The sequence below is a fragment of the Marmota flaviventris genome, chromosome 13, assembly GCF_047511675.1.
Source record: "Marmota flaviventris isolate mMarFla1 chromosome 13, mMarFla1.hap1, whole genome shotgun sequence".
Classification (NCBI taxonomy): Eukaryota; Metazoa; Chordata; class Mammalia; order Rodentia; family Sciuridae; genus Marmota; species Marmota flaviventris.
In genome coordinates this window covers 41918571-41942392 of record NC_092510.1, presented here as the reverse complement: position 1 = coordinate 41942392, position 23822 = coordinate 41918571, and the positions used below count along the sequence as shown (strand labels likewise).

The window sequence follows — 23822 nt, the reverse complement described above, 5'->3', positions numbered from 1 at the left end:
TGGGATGTGAAACTGAAGAAGCTGTATCTATACTCAAAATCCTGCAGACTGTTTGACCTTGGCTGAATAGAACATCCTGATTGTAGAAATATGGGAATTTTGTAGTTTGAAAGCCCAAATTATCTTGGGCTATCTTAGATTATTTAGATAAGTAGTCATTCACTTTAACCTCTGTATCTGACATAATATGCTCACCACTATTATGTAAACTTCTCAGACTATGTTGTTAAGCTTAGAAGACCTCTAGCCTCTACCAACCCCAAAGCTAAGAATGCTATAACATAATGATATCCATAGGAAAGATATCCCTGCTTTGCTATGGCCTGCCTACCTAACACCGACACTGATTCATTTGTTGAATGTATTAGTTTGTAAAACTCTTTGTTCTTTGGCTGTAAAGTTTATGTAACCCCTTTCACTTTGGAACATGTAATTTCAGGTAATCTGGGCCATGTTCACTTATATTTGGCTCAGAATAAATGTCTTTCTTATTTCCTTTTAAATAGGGTTGAATTTTACATTAACAGTAGCTAGTTTATGACATAATACATGGAATAGTACAGGTTAGGTAATCCTATTATAGTTAAATTTTAAATTACACAGAAAATAGTTGAAATAGTATCCTGCACACAGTAGGTATTGAGGTCACACTTTATTAACATGAAGACTGCATCGCTATGATAATTTTTGTTTGTTTTCTCTTTTATCCAAAGCTACACATGCCCTAGGGAAAAATTATCCTGGTCATTAAAAAAAGTATCCTGGTCATTAAAAAAAATTTGCATTTTCAAATAAAACTTTGTGTTCCAATCTGTATCCTATCTCTTAGAGAACCAGAGCTCAAATTAGTATCATGAAGATGTTGGTAGTCCTTCATTGAAGAAAATCAATAGCTATCTTTATTGACCTAATTGTTTTCAGTAATTAGTTGATATCATAACATTTTTTCCCACCACTATTATTCCTCTGGACTAGCGAGAGAACACCTTTGGAAGAATTCTATTCTAAATCATCATTAGCTTGCATAGTTTAACAAGAAGCTGGAAAACACTGCATTTATGATGAACACAGAGAAAGTCAACACCTTTTTAGAGTTACATAAACCAAAGTATAATCCAGAAATATTTTCAAATGCTGTTCTGAAAAATAACCTACAAACCTTTTACTTTGCTAAGTATGATAACTATTTTTATACTATTTTCACTTTCTTCAGACTCAAATTTGCTCTTTCTTTATTCTCTTTTTAATGTTAGTATTTCAGAACATATTGCAATATAAACACCATAGGTTCTTTTTTGCTGCTTTTTCCAGTAACAGACAACAAATATTCTTGCACACTGGTTATAATACTCACCTAAATCGTAAATGTGAAGGGCTACTCTCAGCTGATGTGGTTTCCTGTAGTCAGCACTTGGTAATAGTTAACGAAGTTACATTCCAATTCTACTTAAATATACACACAGACATGGATTATGCAATATTAGGTGACAGCACTTGATGAATGAGGCAAAGCAAATAGAAGTGGTTGAATAAATTACAATGTGTGGGAATAAATCTTTTTCCTACAGCCAAATCCTATAGAGAGCTTTCAGATTATTGTAGCTATAGTATTTCCAAAGAGTTATGCTTAATTAATTATTAATTTTTATAACCTCCAAGACGTGAACTCTAGGTAGTGTCTCTTCTGGAATACAGAATATACAAGGGCACAGACAGTTTAATTGACTTTCTATTTTCTATAGAAAGTTGAAAACAAGTAATTTTTTTCTAACTACAAAAATGATGTATTTGTACTTGGAAAATGTATAAATAACAGGAAATCATATATGCTGTGAATCTTGACATTTATTTTTCAATGTTAACATATATACAGATATCAGATAAAAATAGTGCCATACTGCAAATATTTTATAAGCTGTTTTTTTTTCTGTTTTTCTACTAACACTATATCATGAGCATTTCCACATGTCACAAATGTTCTTTTAAAAGTAACATTCTAAATAACCTTCAATCATATAAATATTTTAACTAGTCCTTTCTTGATTAACATGTTGGCAAGTTCAGGCTTTTCTTTTCTTTCCTTCCTTCTGTCTATCCATCCATTCCTTTGTTTCTTTTTTCTCCTAACATCAGTGTTGCAACCACTAGTGTGTGTGTGTGTGTGTGTGTGTGTGTGAGAGAGAGAGAGAGAGAGAGAGAGAGAGAGAGACAGAGAGAGAGACAGAGAGAGAGAGAGAGATTCTTGGAAAATATTTTTTAAAAAATTTTTTAATTTGTAGGTGGAAACAATACCTTTATTTTATTCATTTACTTTTATGTGGTGCTGAGGAATGAACCTAGTGCCTCAGACATGCCAGGAAAGTGTTCTATCACTGAGCTACAACCATAGTCCCTTGGAAAATATTTTTAAGTTCATTGGTAGAATAAATTCCTAATCAGAGAATTGCTAGATTAAAGGGTACATAGTTTGATAGATGTTACCTATTGACTTACAAAATTAGTATTGGTTTATATTTTGTTAACAGTTCAGGAGAGTGTTCTTTTCCCCATCCCTGAAGAAGCAATGGCTGCCATCACCTTTAACATGTTTACCTTTCTAAAGAGTAGAAAATATCTTATAGTTTTGAATTTTATTTTTTATTTAGTGAAGTTGAACATTTATAAAAAACATATGTGTTGTCTATTTCTGAAAATTATTCATAGGACTCTTTTTAAATCAAGAAATTAAATTCTTGTCCATGGTATATGTTAGAATATTTTCCCCAGTGCCATTTATCTTCAGACTTTGTTAGTGACATGTTTTGTCCATAAATATGTTTTCAGATATTATATGAAAATATTTAATCAATTTAACCAAGTGAGAAACATCATTTAGAGTATGTTTTATGAATATATATATATTTTTTTACTGTGGGAAACACCATCCAAAGAAAGGAAATAAGGAGAAGAAAGGAAAGAAGACCAGACAGGTGGCCAATTAAAATAGTCCAGGCAAAATGCAGTGAGGACAGTTAGGACAATGTTAGTTGGACTAATAAGAAGGCATTAAAGGTGAATGAGTGCTGCAAGCACTTCATAGAGTCTTTGGTGTGAGAAAGGGCTTCACATTTCCCAGTTCCAGCTCCACTGAGTCAGGTAGCTGCTTAACAATTAAGCCAGGATTAGAACTAGATTCTCCTCGTGGCTCAGGGATATGTCCATCACAGTGTCTCCATAGCTTTTTTTGTATGAGGATGTGCCAGCTATGTACTGAGTAAAAGGGAAATCAGGGTAGTGAAGGGATGTGAAGATGGGGCCAGTGGTTAATGATAGGTGACTGACTCAGGTGAGGAATTCATGGGTAGAAACAGGAAGGAAGTGAGTTAGATATGGGGCACATAGAGTTTTGAGGTACTTTGAAAGAACTATTAGGAAATTTCAGCAGGGGGCTGGAATTGGGTTGGAGGAGACTAGAATTAACTATGTGGATTTGCTCTTCAATTGTGAAAGCATGATAGTTGCTGGTGTGGGAATAAATGAGATTGGCTTGGCTAAGTGTGGAACAGGAAGAGAAAGCTGTGGAGAGATGGAACTCTGGAGATCTTACATTTGAAGGATAAAGATAGGAAAAAGAGTCAGAAAAGAAAACCAGAAAGAGAAGCAGAGAAATGAAGAGATGAAGGGAGAACACTGTCTCAAAACAACATAAATATCTGGCATCGAGTGGTAGAGCTATGATGGGAATCACAAAACAACTACAGTAGACTGTCTAGACAGGAGGAGGAGGAAGTGAAACTTTTTCAAGAAGTATGCAAATAAAGAAAAAAAAAATGAGAGAGAGAGAGAGAAAAAAAGGAGGGTATCGCGAGAGAATAGTATGGAGCATGGGAGATTCTGCTTACTACCTAGATATCTTGAGAGAGTTATTTGATGTTTCTAAAGCCACAGTTTCATAAAGATTTAATGCAATTCCTATTAAAATTCCAATGATGTTCTTCATAGAAATAGAAAAATTCATTTGAAAAAATAAAAGGCCCAGAATAGCCAAAGCAATCCTTAGCAAAAAAAGTGATGCAGGAGGCATCACAATACCAAACCTTAAATTATACTACAGAGCTACAGTAAAACAAAACAAAACAACAACAACAATAACAAGAAAAAACCCAGCATGGTATTGGCAAAAAAAAAAAAAAAAACCAACACAAAGACCAATGGAACAGAATAGAAGGCACATAAATGCAGTTATTTCATACTAGACACAGGTGTCATTAATATACATTGGAGGAAAGGTAGCCTCTTTAACAAATGGTGCTGAGAAAACTAGAAATTCATATGTAGTTGAATGAATTTGAAGCTGTATCTCTCACCCTGCACAAAACTACTCTCAAAGTGGATCAAGGACCACAGACTCTGCACCTACTAGAAGAAAAAGTAGGATCAACTTTCCACCATATTGGCTTAAGAACCGACTTCCTTAATAAGGAAGATATGCCTGATTCATTCTATTGTCTTTATATTTCCATTCCTCCCTTCCCTTCATTTTTCTCCTAAAGCATGAGAAATAAAACCAATAATCAATAAGGGGGACAGTGTCAAACTAAAAGACTTCTTTATAGCAAAGAAAACCATCAAGAATGTGAACAGAAAGCCTACAGAAAAGGAGAAAATCTTTACCACCAGCATCTCAGACAGAGTATTAATCTCTAGCATATACATAGTACTCAAAAAACTTAACACCAAAAATAAACTGAATAGCCCAATCAATAAATGGCCTAGGGATTGGGGCTGGGGCTCAGTGGTAGCGTACTTGCCTGGCATGTGTTAGGCCTTGGGTTTGATTCTCAGCACCGCATATAAATACATAAATAAAATAAAAGTCTATCAACAACTAAAGTAAATAAATGGCCTAAAGAACTTAACAAGCCACAGAAGAAGAAACACAAATGGTCAAAATATATATGAAAAAATGTTCAATATCTCTAGCAATTAAAGAAATGCAAATCAAAACTACACAGATATTCCCAGCCAGAATGGCAATATTCAAGAGTAGAAGTAACAATAAATGTTGGCAAGGATGTGGGGGAAAATGTTCACTTATACATTGCTGGTGGAACTGAGCCACTCTGAAAAGCAATATGGAGATTCCTTAGAAAACTTGGAATGGAATCACCGTTTGACCCCACAGAACTATATAGGACTTAAAGTCAGTATACTACAGTGATGCAGCCACTTCAACATTTATAGCAGCTCAATTCACAATAGCTAAGCAATGGAACCAACCTAGGTGCCCTACAACAGATGAATGGATAAAAAACAATGAGGTATATATACACAATGGAATATTATTACTCAGCCATAAAGAAGAATGAAATTATGGCATTCACCGGTAAATGAATGGAAATGGAGAATATAATGTTAAATGATATAAGCCAATCACAAACAACCAGAGGTGTAGAGAGAGGTGACTTGGACCATGGTCTTTGACTGCCTCATAGATGTGGCTGTGCTTTGCCCTGGGAATGTTCTGTGCAAAGGTGCAGGACAAGATGAGATTGCCCAGTCGTTATGGTAATGCTCTGCCTGAGAAAGTTCTGTGCAAAGGTATAGAACAATAACAGTCTTGACCTTGAGCTCAGACACCAGCTGCCAGGGATAGAGAATTCTGAGCATAACAAGATAACCACAATATCTTGCAATTGCTGCAACCTTCAAGCCTGCATAATTTGCAAAAACTTTCCCACAAATAATCTCTTGATGATAAATCCTATATAAGAAATATGCTGTGCTAGCTCTGGATCACTGTTCTTCCATCAGAGGTCAGTGTCCCATCTGGTTCCACCTTTCTGTTTGTAAATGTTTGTGTGTCTTTCTTAATTCCCCATTGCCCCTTGCTGGTTTTTAGGGTTGGCACAATGGCAGAATGTTCTCTCTGATTTTATGTGGATGTTAATCACAGGGGATGATTAGAAGTTCATTGGACTAGACAAAGGGAAATGAAGGGAAGGGAGGAATGGAAATATAAAAGGCAGTAGAATGAATAGGCATATTTTTCCTATCCATATATATGAATACATGACCAATGTAACTCCCCATCAGATACAACCACAATAATGGGATTTTTTTTTTTTTTTTTTTGGTACCAGGGATTGAACTCAGGAGCACTTGATCACTGAGCCTCATCCCCAGCCCTTTTTTGTATTTTATTTAGAGACAGAGTCTCACTGAGTTGCTTAGCTCCTCCCTTTTGCTGAGGCTGGCTTTGAACTCACTATCCTCCTGCCTCAGTCTCCTGAGCTGCTGGGGTTACAGGTATGTACCACTATGTCTGGCAATAATGGGGATCTTAACTGGAACAAGTTTTACTCATTCTATGTATGTATAATGTCAAAATACACTCTACTTTCATGTGTATCTAGAAAGAACAAATGAAAAATAAAACCACAGTTTCTTCATAAGAATGAATTTCTTCATAATAATTTAAGCTCATAAGGTTGTTGTGAGAATCAGATAAGATGTATTTTAAGCAGTTGGCATGGATGATGGCACATAGCAGAAACTCAATACATCTTTTAAAATATTGTTATCATTGATATTTTTTGTGATGTGGGACTCTTGGGAATGTTTCAATAAGAAAAGAGTCAATGAAAAGAGATAAAAAGAATCTATATGATAATCATGGAGGAGATAGATAAGAGAGAAGAATAGTAGAGGAAGGGACAAATTTTTAAAGGAGGAGTCATCCTACTTGTAGGCAAGAAGGAAAAGTGAGAGAAGGGAGAAGTTATGAAGTTTTAAGGTCTGGGATGCGAACCCGAGGATTTTATAAAATGACATCAATCTTTTTAGTAATGTAAATTGTGAAAGAGTCAGAGACGAACAGGAAAATAATTTATTTGAACTTTTGAGAATACTTGGGAAAAAAATCTAAAACAGCTCCTTGGAGAATATAAGAAATTCAATCACCTAATGAATAGGGAGTTATTGTTCGGTGGTACAGAGTTTCAGTTTTATTAAGAGGGAAAAAAAAGTTTTGGAAGTAGATGGTAGAGCACTTGCAAAACAATCTGAATGTACTAAATGCCATAGAACTATTTGAAATGTTCTGGTGAAAATAGTGGTCAGAATGAGATTTCTGAGTGAGCTGTTGAAGAGTGCTAGAGTCATGAAAACAGTCATTGAAATCTCCAAAGGTGACAACAACACAGGCAATGATGAAAGGAGGCATTCCCCTCTGATTAACAATGACAAAATGTGTGTGATACATTCCTTTCCAAAATTGCAGATGTATATGGTTGCCTCTTAGACTGGAGAAGGCTTCAAGAAACTTATATTCAGTAAGTACTGAATGCCCATTTTATGCCAGGGACTAGGTATTTCATTAGCATTAATATTATCTCCTACATTTTGTTGTTGTTCAGAGATAAATGGCCAAGTAGTAAATTTCTATTTAAGATATAGTTTCTTGATAGATTAAAATCTGTTAGGTTTTCTCCCTAATTTAAATGTATGTCATTTCTTCTGAAACATTCTCCTCCCATGCCCATGAATACTCCTTATGCTCTTCTTCCTGTGGGACACTACATGAAAATTTCATTTGACTTTATCGTGTTATCTACCTCTGAGCAACTTGAAAATAATTTTGAATCACTCACCTTCTTTTATATTTTAGGTAGTGCTCTTTGACTAGTAATTGCCCTCTTTTAAAATACTGATCTGCTTAAAAGTGTTAGGTTGGCTGTTGAATTTTCTTTCCTTATTGTGAATTATACTTCAAAAAATTTAAAAAATAAGATTGATTTCCTCTGATGAGTCTTGTCATTAAAATGCAGTTAATAAAAACTTTTATTAAAAATACATAGTTATTATGGAAAATTTGGATAATACATAAAAGAGGAAGTTTACCCTATAATGCCCAAGAAAGTAGTTAAATGATTTGAAAAGAAACACAACTGGCAATCATTGTACGAAAATCCTAACCTCCCTGATGTCCTGAGGCCTTTAATAGTGTTAGATTTGAATCTCTTTGTGGTAATGCACAGAGTGCTGCATCACAATAATAAATCAAATACTTTGTCTAGTATTGGTCTAGGTACTAGAGACATAGCAGTGAACAAAGCAAAATATTTCTTGGTCATATAAATATTGTTATATAAATATTAGTGAGCAGTGATAAATTGGGGCAGAAGATAAAGGAGTAGAATAATATTATGATAGTGTAGTCAGATAAGTTGACACTGAAGACGCATCCCAAACATCCAAAGAACATGTGGAAGGGATAGGAAGCAGGTGCTTTCTGAGCAGAGAAAATCCAGAGGAAAGGCCCTGAGATGGTCAGAACCTGAAGTATTTAGGGAACCAAGGGGGCCAGCGTGGCTGGATCAGTGGGTTTTGGGGAAAGCTTAATGCCATGGGATTGACAGTGGAAGGGGACAGAAGCTAGGTTGAGCTGACCCTAGAGGCCAGATGAAGAAGCTTGGATTTTATTTAAAGTGCATGGGAAGCCAAAGAAACGTTTCAAGTAATATGGATGTGATTTGTTTTTTGGTTTTAAATTAGGCTGCCATGTGAGGAACAGCTGGAGGGCAATAAGAGAGAAGAAATGAAACCAGCCAGGAGTTTGCATTAGTTCAGACTCTTAATAATGGTGTTGTTGGTGGTAATGATAGAGGCTACTGTGTTTTTGGTATGTTACATGGGCCAGATGCTTTATCTCTAATTGTCATCTTAATCCTGAAGTTTTAATATGATTGTCTCCCTTTTAGAAGTGAGGAACTGATATGGTGGGTCCTGCCTGCGATCCCACCTACTTGGGAGACTGAGGCAGGAGGGTTGCAAAATTGAGGCCAGCTTGGACAAATTAGCAAGAAAGACCTTGTCTCAAAAAAAAAAAAAAAAAAAAAAAAAAAGGAAATAGTGGCTCAGAGAGATTGTCTTGCAAAAGACTATATATATAATAAGAAGCAAAGCTAGAATCTAATATCAAGTTCATCTGGCTCTTTCTTTTAGCTTATGGGGAGGATTGGTAGAATGGGTTGAATTCCTAGGTCTTAAATTTCATTCATCATTTTGTTGAGTTTTCATGCCCTTGCATGTCTTTAAGTTGAATAGCACTTGACACTTATAAACCAGTTCTGTACTTTTCCATGTTTTTTCTGGATGCAATATTACCCAGTCATTTTTATACATTGACACTATGTGCTCCATCAACTTTTATCACCTTATCTCTCCCTTCATAGCCTCTACCTTTCAGATGACTAGATTAATTTACCATTCTTCAGTTCCTCATGTGCTTTCATACCTCCATACCTTTGTTCAGACTGTTCTTGCTAGTGGTGCTTCTTGTTATTTGTCTGGGAAGCTTCAACCTAACTCTTGGAGCCTAGTTCAAATCTTTATTTCCCTAAAAACCCAAAATGAAATAGACTTTATTGCTTACGTCTTACTTGCTTACCATAGCCAACTCTGTGTATGTATGTCTGCTCCACTGGACTGCTACCTTCTTGGGAACCAGGGTTGTGCCTCAGTAATATTTATTTTTCCAGAAACTTTCCATAGAAGGCACTTGGTAAGTCATTCTGTAATTTGGATCAGTCCTTAAAAAACCTCTATAAGTAAGGCAGGTATCACCTACTAAAAATATGTGGGGACCCTGTTCAAATTCCCAAGATCTACAGAGGAATCTACAGAGGAGTGGAGCTGGAACTTTGTGTTGAGCTGAAAGAAATTGACACTACTGTTATTTTTTAAATATTTATTTTTTAGTTGTAGTTAGATACAATACTTTTATTTTATTTATTTATTTTGATTTGCTGCTGAGGATCGAACCCAGGGCCTCGCATGTGCTAGGCGAGTGCTCTACCGCTGAGCCACAACCTCATCCCTGACACTACTATTTTTGAAGTACAGAAATGATGGTTTTATAGGGATCAGTCTACCAGAACCCAGGTCTTCTTGTTCTTGGATCAATACTCTTTCAGAAGCTTTAAAAGAAGCTGACTTTCTGGCTGGCTTGTGGCTTGTTCAATACACATTGTTTTATTTTCCACTCCATTCCCATCCTCCTCTCCATGTCTCACACACTTTGGAAGCCCAGCTTGTGTAGCAGATCAAGTCCTTAGTGATTTTTGAAAAAACAGAAGTAGGATGGCCTCCTTTCCTAAGCTTAGTAAACCTGGGTCTTTTCCCTCCCCTCAGATCCCTTCAGTTTTTGAACTCCGAGTTTCCCCATCTTAAAAAATAACTCAGCTAGAATTGCAAGCCACCAGATATTCTCATAGGAAAATTTCCAGGGAAAATGAGTAGTTTATAGTCAAAATTTATAAAGCAAAGAAGAATTCTAGGCACTATGATAAAAGCCCATAGCAGAAACCAACTGTAAAGTCTTCATGTATTAGAATAATCAGAAATGACATAAAAATGACTGATTTTAATATGTATAGATAGTGTTGTAAAAAAGATTGACAAGACAAACAGGGACCTAGAAATTAAAAAAAAAATGATATCAAAACTCAACAGAGAATCAGAGCCTCTGGGACAGGAGCCCCCTGTGTTTCCTCCTTTGCTAGCAAAGCAATAAAACTTCTTTTTCCTTTTTCTCAAAACCGTGTCCTCATTGGTTTTGCATTGGGGACAAGGACCAAGCTTTTGGTAACAAATTGGTGACAACAAAGGGACCCAAGAGCAGCTCCTGTTCTGGTTTTTTAGGGGTAGGTCTGGTACTCTGAGAAAACTGCCTCCCATGCTGAGGATGCAAGTGGCTGGTGAGCTTGTTGAGTCAACTGCTGAAGAATTAGGAGATGGGGTGAGTTTACCTTGGGCTAAACCAGAGGAGCTGTTTATGTGAGTAAAGGGAAGGACCTAGCGAACCATCCCAGCAACTGCCAAAGCTCCTTTTGCTTCAGGGAACTCCCACCCTCTCTTCCTTAACTGTACAGGATGGTCCATCAATCACTCTATTTTAAGAAAAAGGAAACTGAACACAGTCAAGTTGTGACACAGTTGTCCATGTGCATGATCTCTGCCCTATGTATGTGTTATAGTCACCTGCCAACTGCAACCATGGACTTCTGTACTGCTTTGATGCTAAAAATCCTTAACTGTCCATGATCCACCTGATAGAGGACAAGGACTTAAGGTTACTTCCCCCAACTTTGCCTGTGTCCACAAGGAAGCATTTTGGAGATGTTACTGCCCATTTCCTTGGAAATGAAATATAAAAATTTACAGTGGTGAAGTGTAACAGTGGTAATGCACAGAGTGCTGCTTAACAATAACAACAACAATAAAATAAAAATAAAAATATTTTGTCTGTGTTGGGCTAGGTACTGGAGATACAGCAGTGAACAAAGCAAAATATTTATGCCTTGAATATAGCCCTTGCTGCTCTTTACTGTGACTTATTTTTCAAATGGACATGTTTCTTTCTCTTCCTCTCTCCCTTCCCTTTCCTAATCTCCCTCTCTAATCTGGGGGGGGGGGGGGCAGGAATACCTTTTTTCCCCACCCTATGCAGAGTTATTTGCACACACATACCACAGGAATGAAGGAATTCATACTTTCCAGATGACACCAGGAGATCTAAAAAAAAAAAAAATACCATCTCTCAAATTAACAAGTGAATTATAACTCCAGACAGAGAACACCTGGACTGTAATCTTTGAATCACTTCTTTAAGAGGTCCCTGTTCCCCCTGATGAGCAGAATCACAGATTTTAGGACAGGAGCTCCCTGTGTCTCTCCTTTGCTAGCAAAGAAATAAGTCACTTCTTTTTCCTTTTAAAAACCAAAACCAAACCAAAAAAAAAAAAGCCCCAAACCTCAATGAAGCAGCAGATTTGACATGGGTGAAGAGAGTTGGTGAATGGAAAATACATTTGAAGACTTTTTTAAAAATACAATCCAGATACACGTAGAGATGGAAAATATGAAAAATGAGATAGGAGAATTTGGAGGATAAGAATGAGACAGTCTAATGTCTATCTACTTTGCAATCATAGAAGGAAATGATAGAATAGAGAAGGAACTATATTTGAAGATATAATGACTGAGAGCTTTCCAGAATTTTAGAAAGATCCCACTCTTCAGACATAAGAATACCAGTGAATCCTAAGCAGGAAAAAGAGAGAAGGGAAAAGGAAAAGGAAAGGATAGGACTACATTTTGATACATTAACTAGGAAACTGAAGAACATTAAAGAAAAAAGAGAAGGTTGTAATTTCAGTCACTAAGAATAATGAATTAAGCAGAGGCAGGAGTATCGCAAGTTCAAAGTCAGCCTCAGCAATGGGGAGGCACTAAACAACTCAGTGAGACCCTGTCTCTAAATAAAATATAAAATAGGGCTGGGGGCCCATGCAGGACTACTGGGTACCTAAGTGGGCACCATCAACACCCACACAGAGCTTTCAGCCACCCACTTGAGCAGAAATGACTGACACCACTCCCATGTGGAACCCCATCTACCAACGTGGGGATTCCCTGGTCACTGCATTCTTGGGAATCTGCAGAAGTGGAAATACTATGCCCAGTAGCCTGCCTGCACCCGAGAACTTCACACAGGCTCTGAAGTCAGCCAACAGCCACACACTGCACGAGCTCATCTCCAATGCCACTGCTCAGTTCCCCACAAACGATGAGACAGCCCACTGCTGAAAGCACACACCTCCATCTTGGGTCATCTTCATCACCATCTTCAGTGGGGGACAACTTCCAGTTTTGGAACTTCAGCTAGCCAGGTACCTAGTTTCTAACCCTACCCCACCCCAGCAGCTGCTACCCTTGCATAGTGACACCCTGGTTAACTTTACCACCCTGAGGGCAGAGACACCAGCTAACAACAGACAACCTCACCTATTGGATGAGAGGGAAGCAGGAAAGACAGGAATTGCCAACCAAAACAATCCTGTTTCTTCCTTCAAGATTTTTTTTTTCTTTTTTTCCCCCTCTCCCTCTCTATTCTCCCACCCTCGCATCCCCAACATATGTGAAACCAAGTACTTTGCATGAATTAGTATTTTGGGGACTGGGATGTCTGAATAGTATATTAAAGTTGTGTTGTATATTCTTTTTTTTCTTTTATCCCACCAATTTCTACAATTTTAATATATTTTATCTTTCTTAATATATATGTGTGTTTGTTTTATGTACTCTACTGTCTTCTCACTTGTCTACCCAAAATTAATTCCTCTCCCTTCTCCTGCTACTAATTTTCCTCTTTATATTTCTCCTTCACACTTCCTAAGATATAGCAACTCAATATCCTCACTCCCTACCTCCTCAGTATATCATCCTACTTCTCACCCCTGGTCTTTGTCCACCATCAGAAACTGTAAACCCTTTTACTACTAAGTATATTGTAGATAATAATTGAATTTACCATTTCTGTACATTGTGAACAAACTGTAAACATCTTAATAGCAAATGTTTGTTTTTAGGATGTATACTATTTATATTAGGATCTGATAACATTGTCTGTAACCTCAAAGGAGAGGTATTGGATCCCTATAAGGGCACTATAAGCCTATTGGGTAAAAATATTAATGCACTAATGCCTTGGATCCACAGAGCTAGAAGGGAAGACACACAAGCAATATGAAAATACAAGGGAAGAAAGTGCCTCAAACAAATCAAGATACCACATTATTAGAATCTATGGCCAGCACAGCAGAAGAAATTACAGAGAAGGAGTTCTAGATGTACATGATTAAGATGTTCTCTAAATTAGAGGGTGATATAAGATAGAAAATACAGACAGCAGATGATCATTTCAACAAAGAACTACATAAACAAATACTGGAAGCAAAAGATTACTTCAATAGTGAGATAGAAGTTCTAAAAAAAAAAACAAACAGAAATCCTTAAAATGAAAGAAACGATAAATCAAATTAAAAGTTCAATTGAAAGCCTCACCAATAGATTAGACCACTTAGAAGTCAGGACCTCAGATAATGAAGACAATATATGTAGTCTTGAAAAGAATGTAGACAACACAGTGAAAATGATAAGAAACCACGAGTAGAGCATTCAAGAAATATGGGATGGCAAAAAAAAGGACCAAATTTAAGAGTTATTGGGATAGAGGAGGGAACAGAGTCCCAAATCAAAGGAATGAGCAATATATTCAATGAAATAATATCAGAAAAATTTCCAAACATGAAAAATCAATTGGAAAAACCAAATTCAAAAGGCTTATAGGATGCCAAATGTACAGAATCACAACAGATCCACACAGGCAAATCATAATGAACATGACTAACATAGAGAATAGGGAGAGAATTTTAAAAGCCACAAGAGAAAACAATCAGATTACATATAGTAGGAAACCAATTAGATTCTGTGCAGACTTTTCAACCCAGACTCTGAAAGCTAGAAGATCCTGGAACAATATATATGAAGCTCTGAAAGAAAATGGATGCCAATCAAGAATCTTATATCCAGCAAAATTAAGCTTTAGATTTGATGATGAAATAAAAAACCTTCCATGATAAACAAAAGTTAAAAGAATTTACAACTAGAAAACCTGCACTACAGAACATCCTTGGCAAAATATTCCATAAAGAGGAATTGAAAACTAACAATGAAAATCAGCAAAGGGAGGTATTACACTAAAGGAAAAACTAATCAAAGGAGAAACCTAGTCAAGTACCAAAACTAAACAAAGTGGCTGGAAATACAAATCTTGTCTCAATAATAACCCTGAATGTTAATAGCCTAAACACACCAATCAAAAGACATAGTCTAGAAGGTTGTATTAAAAAAAAAAAAAAAAGACCCAACAATATACTGTCTCCAAAAGACTCATCTAATAGAAAAAAAAAATCCACAGACTGAAGGTGAAAGGTTGGAAAAAATCATACCACTCAAAGCAAGCAGTGGATTCCATCCTCATATCAAATAAAGTAGACTTCAAGCCAAAGTTAATCAAAAGCGATTAAGAAGGATATTTCATACTGTTTAAAGGAACCATTCATCAACAAGGCATAACAATAGTAAATTTATATGTCCCATATAAATTTACATCTACATTCATCAAACAAACTCTTCTCAGTTTCAAGAGGCAAATAGACCACAATACAATAATTCTGGGTGACTTTAACACACCTCTTTCACCACTGGATAGATTGTATGAAAAAAAAACTGAACAAAGAAACTATGCAACTCAATAATACAATCAATAACTTAGATTAACTAACATAAATAAAATATTTCATCCTTCAATGAGAGAAAACACTTTCTTCTCAGCAGCACATGATCCTTCTCTAAGACAGACCATATATTATGCCACAAAGCAAATCTTAGCAAATGTAAAAAAAACAATAGAGGTACTATCCTGCATTCATAATGACATGAAATTAGAAATTAATGATAAAATAAAAATAAAAGCCACTCCAACATCTGAAGACTAAATAATGTGCTACTGAATTGAACAATTGGTTGTAAAAGACATCAAGGAGGAAATTAAAAAATTCTTAGAGGTGAATGAGAACAAGGATACAATGTATCAAAATCTCTGGGACCCTATGGGCAATACTAAGAGCAAAGTTCATTGCACAGAATTTATTCCTAAAAGAAGAAAAAGTCAACAAAATAAATGACCTATCATTACATATGAAAGCCCTAGAAAAAGAAGAACAAATCAACACCAAAAGCAGTAGAAGATAGGAAATAATTAAAATCAGAGCTGAAATCAATGAAATTAAAACAAAAGAAACAGTTGAAAAATTGACAAAACAAAAAGTTGATTCTTTGAAAAAAATTTAAAAAAGTAGAAAACCCTTCGCTGTGCTAATGAAGAGAAGGAGAGAGAAAACTTAAATTGCTAACATATATGATGTAAAAGGAAATATCCAGTAGACACTATAGAAATACAGAAGATGATTAGAAATTATTTTGAAAACTTGTACTCCAATAAATTGGAAAATATCAAAGGCATTAACAAATTTGTAGAGTCATATGATTTCCCCAAATCGAATCAGGATGATATACACAATTTAAACAGATCAATTTCAAGTGATGAAATAGCAGATACCATCAGAAGCCTACCAATCAAGAAAAGACCAGGACTGAATGTATACACAGCTAAGTTCTACAAGACCTTCAAAGAAAAACTAATACCAATACTCTGCAACTCATTTCAGGAAATCGAAAAAGAGAGAGCACTTCCAAACTCATTCTGTGAGGCAAATATCACCCTGATTCCAAAACCAGACAAAGACATATCAAAGAAAGAACACTTCAGACCACTATCTCTAATGAACATAGATGCAAAAATTCTCCATTCAATTCTGGCAAATCAAGTACAAAAACATCAAAAAGAGAGTGCACCATGATCAAGTGAGGTTCATCCCAAGGAAGCAAGATTGGTCCAACTTACAGAAATCAATAGATGTAATTCATCACATCAATAGATTTAAAGATAAGAATGATATGATCATCTCAATAGATGCAGGAAAAGCATTCCATAAAATACAGCACCCCTTCATGTTCAAAACACTAGAAAAACTAGGGATAACCTGGACATATCTCAACATTATAAAAGCTATCTATGCTAAGCCCCAGGCCAACATCATTCTAAATGGAGAAAATTGAAAGCATTCCCTCTAAAAACTGGAACAAGACAGGGATGCCCTCTTTCACCACTTCTATTTAACACAGTTCTTGAAACAATGGCCACAGCAATTAGACATACGAAAGAAATTAAAAGGATACAGAAGAAAAAGAAGAACTCAAATTAGCACTGTTTGCCAACGATGTGATTCTATACCTAGAAGACCCAAAAAATTCCACCAGAAAACTTCTAGAACTAATAAATGAATTCAGTGAAAGAGCAGGATACAAAATCAACACCCATAAATCAAAGGTATTTCTGTATATCAGTGACAAATCCTCTGAAGGAGAAACTAGGAAAACCACCTCTTTTACAATAGCCTTAACAAAAACCCAAAATACTTGGGAATCAACCCAATGAAATAGGTGAAACACCTTTACAATGAAAACTACAGAATGCTAACAAAAGAAATTAAAGAAGAACTTAGAAGATGGGAAGATCTACCTTGTTCTTGGGTAGGCAGAATTAATATTGTCAAAATGACCATACTACCCGAAGCATATACGGTCTGTTTTAGAGAAGGATCCATGTGCTGCTAAGAAAGTGTTTTCTCTCATCGTAGGATGAAATATTTTATATATGTATATATTTAATGCAATTCCAATCAAAATCCCAATGACATTCCTTATAGAAATAGAAAAAGCAGTTGTGTAATTCATCTGGAAAAATTAGAGACCCTGAATAGCTAAAGCAATCCTTGGTAAGAAGAGTGAAGCAGGTGGCATCACTATACCAGAACTTAAACTATACCACAGAGCAATAGTAACAAAAATGTCTTGGTAGTGTCACCAAAATAGACTGGTAGACCAATGGTACAGAACAGAGGACTCAGAGACTAATCCACATAATTACAGTTATCTTATATTAGCCAAATGCACCAAAAACACACACTGGGGAAGAGATAGCTTCTTCAACAAATGGTGCTAGGAAAACTGGAAATCCATGTGCAACAAAATGAAATTAAACCCCTATCTCTCACCATGCATAAAACTCAACTCAAAGCGGATCATGGACCTAGGAATTAAACCAGAGACCTTGCATCTAATATAAAAAAAAGTAGGCCCAAATCTCTATTATATTAGATTAGGCCCCTATGTCCTGAATAAGACTCTCATAGTGCAAGCATTAAAGAATTAATAAATGGGATGGATTCAAACTAAAAAGCTGCTTCTCAGCAAAAGAAACAATCAATGAGGTGAATAGAGAGCCTGCAGCTTGGGAGCAAATATTTATCACTTGCACATCAGATACAGACTAATCGCTAGGGTATATAAAGAACTCAAAAAGCTAAAAACCAATAAATAAATAAATAAATAAATAAATAAATAAATAACCCAATCAATAAATGGGCCAAGGAACTGAACAGACGCTTCTCAGAAGGTGATATATAATCAATCAACAAATATATGAAAAAATGTTCAATATCTCTAGCAATTAGAGAAATGCAAATCAAAACTACTCTAAGATTTCATCTTATTCCAGTCAGAATGACAGTATTAAGAATACAGACTACAATAAATGTTGGTGAGGATGTGGGAAAAAAGGCACAGTCATACACTGCTGGTGGGACTGCAAATTGGTGCAGCCACTATGGAAAGCAGTATGGAGATTTCTTGGAAAACTGGGAATGGAACCACCATTTGACCCAGCTATCCCACTCTTCAGTCTCTACCCAAAATACTTAAGAACAGTATACTACAGGGACATAGCTACATCAATGTTTATTGCAGCACAATTCACAATGGCTAAACTGTGGAACCAATCTAGATGTCCTTCAGTTGATTCCATACCTAGAAGACCCAAAAATTGGATAAAGAAAATGAGGTACATATACACAATGGAATATTACTCAGCAATGAAAGAGAATAAAATTATGGCATTTGCAGGTAAATGGATGGAGTTGGAGAATATATGCTAAGTGAAATTAGCCAATTTCCAAAAAATAAATGCCGAATGTTTTCTCTGATATAAGGACTCTGATTCATAGTGGAGTTGGGAGAGGGAGCATGGGAAGATTAAATGAAATCTAGATAGAAACAAGGGGAGGGAGGGGAAGGGAAGGGAAGGGAGGGGCCCTAAGTATATGAATGAAGACACGAATGGTGTGAATATACTTTGTATACACCCAGAGATATGAAAAATTGTGCTCTCTATGTGTAATATGAATTATAATGCATTCTGCTGTCACATATAACAAATTAGAATAAAAAATTTAAAAAATGATAAATATTTGAGGATGTAGATGTGTTAGACCTCATTCAATGATTATACAATGTATACATGATAACAAAAAGAATAATGAATTAGTCTATTGAGATGAGTAAAAACAATTTTGATAGTGCTATGAATGCATGTGTACAGTCTTACAGTAATCCCAGAACCTGTGAAATTAACTACAGATATTTGCAGAACCAATGAAGCATCTCTGTGGTCCATTGAGCACTATTAAAAACTGCAGCGACCTGATGTGGTGGCACACACCTGTAATCCCAGCGTCTCAGGAGACTGAGCCAGGAGGATCTCAAGTTCAAAGCCAGCCTCAGCAATGGTGAGGCCCTAGGCAACTCAGTGAGATCCTGTCTCTAAATAAAATACAAAATAGGGCTGGGGATGTGACTCAGTGGTTGAGTGTCCATAAGTTCAATCTGTGATACCCCCCTCAAACAAATACACATACACACACACACACACACACACACAAATGAAAAACTGCAGAGATGGCCTCAAACTCCTTATTTTACAGATGAGGAAAGTGATGCTCAGAGCTAGTAAATGGGTACTTGGGGGAGCCAGGACCAGATCTTGGGTCTTCCAACTCACAGAGCACTAGTGTGACTGCTAGTTTTCTCTACCCTGCTGTTGTTTCTTTAAAACATTAAACAGCAACATAGAAAAAGTGTGAGGAAAAGTAGTTTCAGTTTATCAGAGAACTTTTTGGTGCTGTCCTTATGTTTCATGTGTAAAACTTAATAACTCTTTTAATACATTGTTAGTGCAATGTCTCCTCTCTAGAAGAAAAACTGCACACTTTTTTTGGATGGAGATAATGGGAGACAGCCTTGATTTGTTTCCTTTTAGTTAGTGAGAAAGCATGAGGCTTGAGTAAGAAAGAGTTTTTGAAAATGTGACTCAAACTGAGTCACAGAAAATATTTGACACAGCATTCTGTAGAAGGTGGCAGAGGAAGAAAAGGTAGGGGAAATCTTACCACAAAAAAGGCTTTGCTAAGAAATTCACGGGGAAAAGCAAGTGCCAAGTCACACTGTGTGGGTACACCTGAGTCATTAGGTTATAAATCAGTTCATAAAACTACGGATAAATCTGATTTGTTTTGCTTTATTTCAGTGCTTTAGACTTTTATATGATTTTCTTTCTAAAAAAGTTCATACCCTAGACCTGCAATGGAAGGGTACAGAATGCTAATATATCAAATTCGATCACTTCTTTTTTTTCATGAAAAGATAGTATTGTGTTTATTTGCATGTATGTATGAAAAATTATTTCTGGATCTTGCCTAATTACCCACAGATATATATGTCTGTCTGTCTGTCTGTCTGTCTATTTGCAGTACCGGGGATTGAACCCACTCTACCATTAAGCTACATCTCCAGACCTTTTTATTTTTTATTTTGAGACAAGATCTCCTTAAGTTGCCAGGCTGGCCTCAAACTTCTGATCATCCTATGCCTTAGCCTCCAGAGTCTCTGAGATTATGGGCAAGAGCTACTACACTTGATTCTGTAATATGTCCATTTAAATTTATTTACTTGTAGAGCAGCAGGCTGATTTGAGTATGCATATTTTTCAAACATAAAACATTAAGAAAAAGAAATTTGTGTCGTATATCACGGATATATATATATTTAGAGTCAGTGAAAGTTGTTCCTTACTTCCATTCCTGGTACACAGAGATTCCAATAAATACTTGAAATATATCCTGTGAGCCAGTGAATTCATTTGAAGCCAACAATAGAAAATAACAAGGAATAACAAGAAGAGTTTCTGAAAGAACAAGGCAGGTATTTATGGAAATGAGGAAAGAAGGATTCTAATCTCTACAGTTTAGGTCCAGAAGAAGGAAGCTTAAAGTACCAGTTGCAATGGCACAACTTTGCATTGGTAGAAGATAAATGTACAACTCCATTTAAAAATATATATATTTTTTAAAAATTGTAAGTTTTCTCTTCAATAATGGAGAACAACTGCTGTTTAGCAAAGCATTTGCTAGTTACGTTGTAAAGACTAAAGACAGGTTTCAAAAGTGCACTGAACATTTTATTCTCAGACTCCTGGCCCCCAACCAGAAGATAAAAATTGAACAAACACACAAAAAACTAACCAGCTAAACTAACCAGTCAGTCAACCAATCAGCCTTTAGCATTTGGGTATCAAATGTACAACCCCTTTATGGTCTGGTTTATGAAATGCTTGTGATAAATTAAACAAAGCAAGTAATTGTCTAATTATATGCTTTTTAAACAATGTTATAATGTAAAAAATTCATTAAGGTAAATTATTATTAGTTCATAATGATTCAACAGTAACCTAGTTCAATTTTTTTTAAGTACATCCTATTCAAAAGTCTATAAAAACTTTGTTTTTGATAGGAAGTTGAAAGGTGAATCCTTTTTTTTTTTTTTGAACTGTAGTAGAATATTTTAAAAAGTATCCCAGTATTCCAGACCATTTTCTTCTGAAACAGAAAAATAATATAATGGTTTCTTTTATTAATGTTTTCTTTTTTATTAATGTTTTCTTCCCTAATTAATTTCGCCCTGCAATTGGAACACAACAAAGGAGTCCCTCAGCTTCAAAATTACAATCCTATAGAAGATCTTTTTTTCTAGCTAGTTAAGTCTGGAAAAACACACAGGTTGTCCCAGACTAACAGATGTATTTCTGGGTTAGGTAAAGAAAATACAATGGCCAGGGATGTGGCTCAGTGATAGATTGCTTGCCTAGCATGTTCGAGACCCTGTGTTCCATCTCAGCACCACAAAGCAAACAACTTCAATAACAACAACAACAAAATCCAGAAAATGCATGCATCCTATCAAAATCCTATGAGAATGAAAAAGCTATCAAGTATTGGCAAGGATTGGTATATATGAAATTCTTATACAACAGAAAGGCATAAAAATGTTCACCAAAAGAAATGCAGTGGGGGCTGGGGTTGTGGCTCAGTGGTAGAGCGCTTGCCTCACACGTGAGAGACCCTGGGTTCCATCCTAAACACCACATAAATAAATAAAATAGAGATATTGTGTTCAATTACAACTAAAAAATAAATATTAAAAAATGCAATGGAATGTTTCTAGCAGTTGTAGTCCTCTATCTTTACTTAGGAAATAACCCAAATTGTGATATATACATTTACAGGTATAAGATTTAAAAGCTACGGTTATGTGCAACCACACATATGTATCTCAGAAATATAATGTTGAGTGAAAGAGGCAGGATACCAAAGGGTGTATAATGTATGAACTCATTTATGTGTAGTTCAAAACCTATGGGCAAATGTAATGCCATGCATTGCCTAAGAATGGAAATATATTCTGAGAAATGAATCATTAGGTGATTTCCTCAATGTGGGAACATCCTAGAGTGTACTTACACAAACCAAGGAGGCTACAACATCACTGGGGATATTATCTTATGAGACCACTCTTTATATGTGATCCATCATTGATTGAAATGTGGTTATGCAGTGTGTGATTATGTAATATAGGAAAGCATAATAATGGTAATCCTTAAGATAGAGAGTAGTTATTAGAAGGGGGCATGAGGAGGCTTCTGGGGTTCTGTACTCTTCTAATTTCTTCATATGATGGCATTGGTATGTCCAATTTGTGATAATTCATTAAGCTACACAATTTGTGCAATTTTGTTTAATTTTCTATGTCTATATTCTATGTCAGTAAACTTTGCAGTTTTTTTAAGTTAAGAGAAAGAGAGACTATCAGTGAATTCTAAAATATATTGATTCAAGTGTGGTGGTCAATGAGATTCATTGACAGAATTAAATAAGAAGAATTACATTGAATCTTAAAAGAGTTAAATAATTTAAAACTACTTTTAAAAATAATTAAAGGAGTTTCAACATCTGTGTCCGGAAATGATCAGACATGAAATAAACACATTCCTTTTTCCTTAGCACTAAATACATACTTCTGATATGTTTGATTAAAGGCTGTTTTCTGCTTTAGTCTTAAAAACACCTCAAATATCCCCTTTAATCTCATTAATTTTCAGTTTTTCTGGACAGAAAACAGCCTTTAGTTCACTCCCCCAGTACTGGTAATTGAATCCAGGAGAGTGATTTATCACTGAGTTACATCCCCAGCTCTTTTTATTTTTTATTTTGAGACAGGGTCTCACTAAGTTGCCAAAGATGGCCTCGAACTTGTGACAATCCAGCTGACTCAGGCTCCCACATAGCATGGATCTAAGAGTAACTTTAAAAAGAGTTCAACTGTGCTCTTCAAGGGTGGGCAAAAAGTCTTTGAAAAATAAAAAAAGTTGGAATTTTGCACGAGTTAGATGGTGCTGAGAGTATTAATTAATGTTGTTTTTGAGTATTAATGTTGTTTTTGAGCTATAAATTACTCTTTTCTTTCCCCAAAGAAGAAATATAGATATGTGAAACACATGCAATTCATAGAAATTTTATTTCTACTTACCAACAAAGGGTGTAAGAGTAGACATGTGACCTAGATCTGGTCAATGAGACAGAAGGGGAGGTCAGCCTGGGACTTTTGGGAAATGTTTTCTTCTTGAAATAAGAGGCATGTGAGGAGTAAGTGCTTTTTGGCCCTTGGGAGAACATAATGCTCATGAGCCCTGAGGATGGCAGAGCAAAAAGGATGGGAAGAGCCTGGGTCCTTAATGATGTTCTTGATTCTTTATGTCAACTCTGGGACAGCCCCCCTCTGAACTTTTTGTTAAGTAAGCAACAAGTGACATTATGTTTGTGTGTGTGTGTGTGTGTATTGAACCCAGGGGTGATCTACCACTGAGTTACACCCCCAGTCCTTTTTATATTTTATTTTATTTACTTTATTTTTAAATTGACAAACTTGGTAGTTTTAGTGTTTGTGAAAAACAAGTTGTTCTTTATTTTATTCTCCTCAAAATTTAATTCTTTCCAACAGCCATCACACATTCTGACAATAAACAAAGAGGGTGAATCTTCAGTTCTGGCTTCTGAGGTACACAAGATAGGAATTGACCTTCTAAT

The 23822-nt window shown here is 35.8% G+C and overlaps 1 protein-coding gene across 9 annotated transcripts in view; it reads right to left on the bottom strand.

The window, feature by feature from the left end:
- Positions 1-23822, bottom strand: part of Il33 (interleukin 33) — a 201441-nt gene that overhangs the window by 13738 nt on the left and 163881 nt on the right. For 5 of the 9 annotated variants that reach the window (XM_071600623.1, XM_071600625.1, XM_071600626.1 and 2 more), the window contains one exon: positions 1355-1443. The exons of 2 other annotated variants lie outside the window; for them this stretch is intronic. The gene's annotated coding sequence lies outside the window, so the exon portion shown is untranslated. Of the gene's footprint in view, positions 1-1354; positions 1494-11511; positions 11557-23822 lie in introns of all 9 variants that reach the window. 2 more of the 9 variants (XM_071600624.1, XM_071600627.1) reach the window with 2 other exon arrangements.